Below are 9,329 nucleotides of genomic sequence, written 5' to 3'. Positions count from 1 at the left end.
ATTGTTGGTACCTTCCATTTCTCCTTCGATGTTGTCATTGTTGCGAACCTCATTGATTGATACTCCTTGACGTGGTATGTTAGCATGCCAACCCGACTCACCATTAGGAAAAAATAGAGGATACGGCAATGGATCGTAACAACTGAAGTACGGCTGAATAGTTTGTCTATATTCAGACCTACCGTACACTACAATACTTCGTTTATACGAAGTGATATTGTCATTACCTTCAACCCAAATACCAGCAACCTATATAATTGTGAACTATAAGTAAGTAAAATAAGCAATACTATTAAATAATTGCAATTAATATAATATTATATATACCTCCGATGTCGTTGGTCGGTTGTACACCCTTTGGTCAAGTTCAACCGAAGTATTCAAAGTGACTCTATAGTTGTCCAGAGGTCCTAGTTCCGCCAGTCTTCTAAATGTATCGACATATGGGTTTGTAGAAAGAACGCGTGTTAAAATCTGAGTAATACGCCGATCAAGATTTGGCCATCGGAGTCTGTGATCTAACTCAGTATCAGGATCGTAAAAATACAACTGCAAGTACCTAGGGGTCCCATCCCTCGGAACTAATTGGTCGATTCTGTGATATATTCCTTTATGTGCACGAAAAGTATATACGCCGTCTCTCATATTGTTCAATGTATCATCCAATGTCACACCCATTGAGGCAAAAGAAAAATTGGTGTTATAAGCACGGATGTTTTGCCTAAACATATCTCCAATTTCATCTTGAGACGTGAAAAGTCGGTACAATTCCTCTGGAATTTCTAAGTTTGCTAACACGGTTTTCCCACTCATACAACAAAAGGTATCAAATTCAAATTGAAATCGTTTTGCTCCACAATTAGGACATGCGCCTCGTTCCTTTAAAACACGATGCTCTCCAGGTACACCATTGTAAACAAAATTATAAGGATCATCTTCTACGCTCCCATGTTGGAGGGAAGGTTGATCAACTACTTCAGCAAATTGGGGTAATAAAGTACGCGGATGAATTTGAATACCTAAAAAAATTGGTGTATTAAGTAATGAAGGTTGTAAAAGATGTCAAGTTCGAAAAAGAAATCATTGTTAAATAAATAGAAACCTCGTGATGTTCTATGCCTGACTACGTCAATTACAGATGGGAATGTGGTTGTCGGCGTAACATCATCTATCGGGGTTTGGTTGACTTGACTGCCATTTGAAATACGCATTCCATTATCGTTTGGTGTATTAGAACATCCTTTATTGTACTCCTTGCATTTTGTAGTAGAAACACTTGAGGCGTTCTCATTTGTTGTTTGTGGAAATTGAGTAATATTAGTTTGTAAACTTCTTAACGGTGTCCTTTCTGTTGACCTATTATTCATTAAAGATATTGATGAAGCACTTTGGGGGGCATCACCACTCCCAAATTTAGATACTTTGTTATTTTCTTTGCGTGCAGCATAGTATCTTTTTTGATACTCTTTTCGTTTTTCAGCTTTAGTAGATGCACTCGAGCTAGAAGCATGATTTCGAGGGTTTGAGAGTCCATTAGTCATTGTAAATTGATAAAATGACAAATACCTTGCAAATTAAATAAAAGAGAGTTATCATAGATGATGAAATTCTCAAATCATAACAACATTCCAACACATAACTTCGAGAAAAACAAACCGAATGATAACATTGAAATACATAATGATAACATTAAAATACATGACTTAAACCGAATATCATGACTTAGAGAAAAAAAAACACAAATCCTTAAAACATTGACATACATAATGATAACATTAAGTGAAAGCCAATCTAAATACTTGGTGAAACAATGGTCTGCACAAACACCGCACCCTTAAAACCTCGAAACCAAGAAACGGGATAAAAACATTCGAAGGGCTTCATATCCATTTCAATTGTAAACAACTTCCCTAATTTAGTCATCACAAACCAATTACCATTTGTCACATAATGTGTTATATCGCACCACAATGACAATGATATCGGGGGGATCGGAGGACATGATAAGACCTTAATCCAGTAATCCCCTTGTAGTGTCCATAGGTCAATTGTCATCTCAAACATGCCAGTGCTAGCAAACATGTGAAGCTCATTTTTTACATTAACTAAAACACCTTGATCCATTCCTATAGAAGGAACGGGTGGAAAGCTTATCTCCTTGAACTGCTCCGAATTAACATCAAAACAAATCACCCTTTTCGTACCTCCAAGCCAACATTCGCAAACAGTGAAATATAGAGTACCACCACAAAATGTGCCAGCTGACCAATTGAAATGAGGGCTTAGGTACTCTTGTCTTGTTATGAAAGGAATATTTCTCCAAGAGTCTACTTCCCTAGAATAAACATAGACACCAAGTACACCACTCCTACGCTTTATATGCAAGACCTTGTAATCATCGTCAGCGTCAACGTACAAACCAACGGCATCAAGGTTATTTATATAGAATCCATGAGAATCAGGAGTTGACAAACGCTTGAAAGCAGTAGTTGTTGGATTCCAAAGAAGCAGCTCGTATGTATGATTCAAGCAAACACACAACAATCCATTCAAATGTGAAAGTATTGAGACATCATTATTTTGGTGATGGAATGGAAATGTAACTATGGAGCTTGGCCCATAGTCATTGGATTTAGAGATGATCGGACGAACAGAGCACGTTAGGTCGTCAATTAGTAGAACTCTCTGGTTAGATGAAACTAATGAGCGAGAACAATGTATCCTTACGAAATCTTGTGTTGACAATAACGCATACCATTGCTTACATACACTCTTAGAACGACCTACATCCTTTGCTGGCAGCCTCGTTAATATCTCAAACACGATTGTATGAATAGGAAGGTCAGCCATGGTTATACCTTCGTTTAAGACAGATAATGATTATTTAGTTGTCCAATCTAAGAAGATTATACTTTGGTGAAAAATAGGTGTAACCATTACATGTTAATATGAGGGAAACAAAAAGCAAAACACGAAACACCAAGAGAGACTTTAATATTCAACAACTAAACAAATAACAACACCAAATGTTTCTAACTTAAACACAAACTTGGATAACGATCCATAATTTACATATCCCGTGCCTCGACCATATCCGGTTCGTACGTAATCGTACTCAACTCCGTAGACTTCAAAATATTAACTGAAATAACAAATAAAATATAACTTTTATTAAACTACATGAGCCATTAAATCTAACTAATTATTAGAATGTTCATGTGTAAAGCATAACATATATCTGGTAGATGAACCAACTTGAGACGTGATACATATATGATAGACCTTTGTTGCATGGCTCGAATGGAACGTATAACATCGGAAGGCTTCAGGGCAGACAAAAACAATTGTATTGTGTGACCACTGTATATTACGATTTTGGGTTAAAGTTCTTCTAATAATAATATTTTCTTACATATAACGTAAATATTATGTTTGTAATATGTTAATAATAAATAATAACGTACGTCTTATCTTGAAGAGAAAGTTCAAAATAACATCGATCACGTTTGCCTTCTATTATTCTCCCCACAACATCTAAAACCAAATCAGTCAAATCGTATAGACCATATATAAAGTTTTATATATTTAATAAAAATTATAGATAGAGAATTAATATGTACCAACAATATCCATTTGAGGTCTCCTGTCATGCTTCAATTCTATAATGGAAGGGACCAATGGATATAAAGAAGCACCCCTTAGAATCGTAAGCATAAGTGAAGAAAGCTTTGTATATTCGTTGATGACAATTTTTTTCTCGGACCAAACTAACACGTAATTCTGGTACTTTGGGTACTCATGATAGTTGAGATTCTCAATTTGGAAATGATTCTAGGAAAAAAAAACCACCCATCAATGACGCGTCATTATATTTGTGTATCAAATGTTGTGGGACGAACGCAACAATTTTTTGTCTCTAAAATGAAAAGAAATTTAGTGGTGGAAAAACGCTTACTCGTATAACACAAAGTAAATTAAAATAATGTTCTTACGTGTTGATCAAGAAATATAACCACTAATCTCTTTCCATCGACGTCATGCCAAATAAACTCCACCTTAACAAAGATTATATTATACCATGCTCTATCATTTCTCAATGATGAAAATTCTTCAACGGAAAAATGATCAGACATATCCTATTAAGTGTTCAATGTTAGTTAACTAAAAAAATAAAAACTCCAGAAATTAAATTTAAACTAAAACATGATTAAAATTAAACAACAACAAATTTAAATATAAACTAATACAGAATTAAAAGTTACATAATTAAGATTCAAACTAATTCGAGAAAAAAAAAACTACAATCATCATAAAAGTTGTTCTAAGGTTCCCAAACCATTTCTTCATCCAATGGTGGTTCGTAAACCGCCCCAGGGTCAGTTTCGTATCCTTCAGCCCAGGTCGGTAGTTCTTGTGTTTGACTGTAGTTTTCCACATAAGGGGGGTTTGAAGGTGGAGGATGCATAGGCAGTATAGGAGTGTTTGGCACCGGACGATGGCACCCCTCAATTTGTAGTCCACCAAATTGTAGTTGAGCGAAGGTATAGTCATACGCCCAATTCAACTCTTCATCCGTCCAACCAAATGGATCATCATGTTCAGAGTTTGCCACTGGAGGTGGGTTTGAAACCGAAGGTGGGGTTGAAACCGGAGGTGGAGTTGACACCGGAGGTGGGTTTGAAGTTAGAGGGTTTGAATCAGGAAGGTTTAAATGGCGATGGGATGATCGTCCATGGTTTGTTGATCCTAGTGGTTCAACGGGAATTGGATAACCACCACCCATACCTCTCAATTGATATGTGTTTGGAGTGATTTGTAAACAGAAAAATAAAAAAAGACAAATAGATAATACTTGAATTTAGAGTATCCAATTTATTTGACTACTTACTTTTTAGACTTATATGGTTAGAAACTACTTTTTAGACTTGAATTTAGAGTATCCTTATTTTTTTAAGAATCTTAAAAATAATCTATTTTTTTTATAAAACCTATTTTGAAAAACAGAAAAGCCTACATGTGATTCGAAGAAGTGTAGCTATACCATCGTAATTATGTATTTAATTAACAAACTGAAAAGCTTACTCATGATGTGTATACAGTTCGTTGTTATAATTCCTTTGACTTGTTTTTTATATAAATCAGACAATATAATATATTTCTTTTTTTACTAACTACATTAGTTAAAAATATATTCAACACTTTGAGAATGCACCCATAATTATTTATATCTTGTTATATTGAAACTAAAAAAATAATATAATAAAAAACATATAAAAATATTTTACAGTTTAGATCTTTTTAGTCACGTATAAAATATAAAAAAACGTATCTTTGTGTTTTTAATCAATTAGGTTGGTGAGTTTAGGGCTATGTACGGGGAGGTTCGATTTTGAGCCATAACCAAAACCAAATTCGTGATGCAACGGAAAACACAACACTTGTTAATAATTCTAATGGTGTGCATGAGAAGGTTCAGTTCAGTTGGGTCGTAACTAAAATCTAAATTTTTGGTTAAGATACTTCAAAACCGGTCATGGGGATTTAAAGATTTTTAAAAGGATGTAAACAAACTGAATTGCGCCAAGCCAACAAAAGCACAACCAGAAGCTCAAAACTAATCAAATCAATCCGCCTAACTTGTTTTTCTTAAGAAGCTAAGAGTTTAAACTAAGCCACACTGCATTATTACTTTTGTAATCTAAAATGATGAGTTTTCATGTCGGTTTGGTTCAAAAATAGCTAACAGTTTAAACCGAAGTTGAAGTTGATATGGCACACCACCACATATAAGAAAGAACTATTAAAAGGATGGTGAAAAATCGGAAGCATGTAACATAAAATGGAGAAGAAAAAACAACTTTTTTTACGTGTGATGATAAAAGGATGAAAAAGTAAGATGCATTATTGTGTCTGTAAATTGAGTAGTTGACCAAAAACAATAGCGATAGGTTTGACTTTATTTGACTTGTAAATCTCTCTATCGATGTAGCTCTTGATGTAACTTTCTATGGCGTTTAACGATTGTTTGGTTTATTAGCGTGAGTCGAAACTCAACTTTTTTTTTAAATTTTTGTTGAATTTATAAATAACTAATATAACTGCAAGAACAATATTATCACAAAACTAATTTAACTTTTTTTAATATGGGATTTAGGAGGATTTTATGCATTTTAATACATTTCAGACGACTTTCATCCGGTTTGAAAACTTATAACTGAAGCAATATACAACTTGTAAACATAGAATTAAAGAACTCATTACAATTCTTATATATCAGCAGCAGAGAATTAGATTTTGATTTTCATTAATGAAACACAATCCAAATAACCTTAAGCCCACCCATCCCAGAATTAGATTTTAGATTTTCAGCAGAGAATTAGACGACTTTCATCCGCATCTGACCATCAGTTCCAGTTATAACCTTAAGCCCACCCATCCCAGCCATTGAAAAAGCAAACTGCAGCTTAAAATCTGGAATCGGCGAAGCATATTCATCGCTTAACATACGTGTCACCCCCATAGCGAAGCTGTTGGTCGACGCCTAAAACAACTTTATTGGTCAACACTTGCGAGTAGTAGGAGTTGGTAAAGAGCTGGTCCAGGTTGCTCGGGTTTAAGTTTATGAGCGGGTTAGGTTGACCCCCCGTGAATATTCAATTTCGTATTTTAACATATGACTAAATTCGTCTATATTGTTTGTATGCGAACTCATATAAAATTCTTGCAGAACAGATTAATACAAATAAATTAATGCTACAAACAAAGAGGCAGTTAATAAAAAACATTTGGCAGTTAAAAAAAACATCTGCATGTCGTGTCAATGTATAAGCATGAACTTCCTACATAACTATTAGCTAGACTTTTTAATAAAAAAAAAACAAAGAAGCAGTTAAACAATACAGATCCAAAAACCCCAGTTATTTCAACATTTACAACCTTCTAAAGTTAAAAGCCACAGTTAAAAGTTACAAAAAAACCAAGAAATTTGAAAGAACTTACAACAATGCAAGAGGGAGATGTGAAAAGCCGACAAAAATTTTAAAACCTTGATGTGAGAGCCGAGAAACAACGCAAGATCCAGATGCAAAGAGTCGATATATTCTGAAATCGAAGAAAATAGAAGTTGTTAGGTTGATGTTTTGAAAGTAGGATTTAGTTCAACTGAGGTAAACTTACAATTTGAAAGTTTAATTCATCTCAGTTGAGTGTAGTTGAGTGTTTGTAGAGTGTTGATACATGTGAAGTATTTATAGAGACTGAAGCAAGCATGCTGTCTTTCAGCACAGTGTTTGTGGAGTGTTGATACATGTGAAGTACTTATAGAGACTGCAGCAAGCAAGGTGTCTTTCAGACAACAGTAAAATGTTGCTTGTAGATGTAAGCAAGCTGTCTTTTAGCTGTACATTGTAGATGTAAAAACAAAAAGAACAAAAGTCAAACAGCACATTCTGACATACATGTAAAAAAATAATTTTAATAAAAAATCAGATTATTATCCAAACTTATAATCTTCCTAAACATACATGACTTAAAATGTAAAAAAAAATTGATAAAAATTTGGATTGTTATTCTTTTAAATGTGATCCTCTCTTATCTATTGTAATGTTTTGACTTAAAATGTCAAAAGTTGTGATATCACCAAAATGAGTGTACCTTTTTAGGGTAAAGGTGAAAACTTATATTTTTTGGACATTGGTTCCTTGATTCCTCTAACCCCTGTTTCACCATGAATATTATGAACGTTATTAATTATCCAATTTACTACTTCAAATAATTATTGATATAATAATAGAGATGGAGCATGACAAAGTATTTAAGGATGGGTAGAATAAAAGAAATTTGAACTCAAAGTAAAAAAAGGTCCGTGTATCTTGCAAGGCCCCAGTGTTTTATGGAATGAGGAAACAAAATAGAATGAAATTAAGTGAAATTATAAGTTAACACATTGTGTTGATCTGAGTTACAAGTGTTCGGATCTGAGTTTTATGTGTTCGAACAGTAAAAAATATAATAAAAAAGGTTCTCTGGCTGAGTTCAAAAATCTATCCGAAACAACGGGTGTAAAAACGCAGCCGTTTGCTGCTGCGTTTGCAGCCGTAAACGCACCGTTAAGCGGCTGCGGAAAAACATAACCAGAATGGATCCATTTATTCATCAACGGGTCAAAATTTCTTGCTTTAGCTCATATGATAAACTTACAAGAAAGCAGCCAGTTCACAAAAGCCACCACATCTTCTGTTTCCGGATAAATCGCATTGTTGGCCTCTCGTATTAACGAATTCACCTTGAGTCTCAACATCCTCCTTTATCTAAAAATTACATAAAATATCAAATATTCAGACATCTTCTATTTTGATCGTTTAACATTTTCATTATGTAGATCCTGGTTCGGACTGATTCGATAGACTTTCGAATTGTTTCGGTGTGTCATTTGAGAATTTCGGACAGTTTCAGTTTATTTCGATGTGTTTTTTGATGTGTTCGAACATGTGTTAATGAATTTTGGTTAGTTTCGGATCACGTTTTAATAACTTCGAAAAGCAATACAAAATATATCATGAAATGACAACAAATGATGAAGATATATTAACACGAGTTAAACCTTTTGTAAATTTGACTAACCACTCTTAATTTCTGATTTGCTGGCAGTCTTTGACACCTCTAGGATAGAATAGGAACCGTGGGCACAAAGTAAAAAGAATATTAAAACTCTCGACGTGTTACAACAATATAGAAAAGCAAATTATTATTATTGGAATATAGATGAAATAGCTCAACAGCAAACTTACCGGTTTAGCTTGAACAATGAGGCTGCGGTGATGAAAATTACCACTTGCAGACCTCATATGATAATGATATGGTGTGTGCAAGGAATGTTGTGACAAGAAGCTTGAACATGGTGATCCAAATCCTCTTGTCTGATTGACAAACTGATGACCAAGTAAGAAAAAAATACATAATTGAGATTAATATTGGATATCATAGGTAACCAGTGATTGCACTTATATATTTTATATATCCCGTAGGTTTTTAGCATCCCTACCCAAAATATAGCCATATATGGTTTATACATTGATTTAATGTATAGATTACTTACATGTACAACCTTTTAGCTAAATATATAACACTTTGATACAAAAAAAAAAAAAAAAAACCTCCCTGTACAAAAGGCGTGTGCCTTAGTGGGATTTTTTTAAAACACGTTTTCTTTTGCGTCGCATTATGTTAACAAAAGTGCAAGGCTTTGCTTGCGCGTAGGCGCGTTTCCTTAAACCAATAATCAGTGTCAACAAATAGGTTGAGGGTATGAATCAATCAAAGTGTAAATG

The 9,329-nt window shown here is 34.1% G+C and overlaps 1 long non-coding RNA gene across 1 annotated transcript; it reads right to left on the bottom strand.

The window, feature by feature from the left end:
* Positions 1 to 7,182: 7,182 nt before the first annotated feature.
* LOC110885483 lies at positions 7,183 to 8,301 on the bottom strand. The gene is made up of 3 exons (XR_002562250.2): positions 8,200 to 8,301; positions 7,654 to 7,716; positions 7,183 to 7,397 (listed from the first exon to the last, which is right to left on the bottom strand). It is a non-coding gene; the product is annotated as an uncharacterized LOC110885483 (long non-coding RNA).
* Positions 8,302 to 9,329: the final 1,028 nt, after the last annotated feature.

Source organism: Helianthus annuus, chromosome 10 (assembly GCF_002127325.2).
Source record: "Helianthus annuus cultivar XRQ/B chromosome 10, HanXRQr2.0-SUNRISE, whole genome shotgun sequence".
NCBI lineage: Eukaryota > Viridiplantae > Streptophyta > Magnoliopsida > Asterales > Asteraceae > Helianthus > Helianthus annuus.
This window is presented reverse-complemented; position numbering and strand designations above follow the sequence as displayed.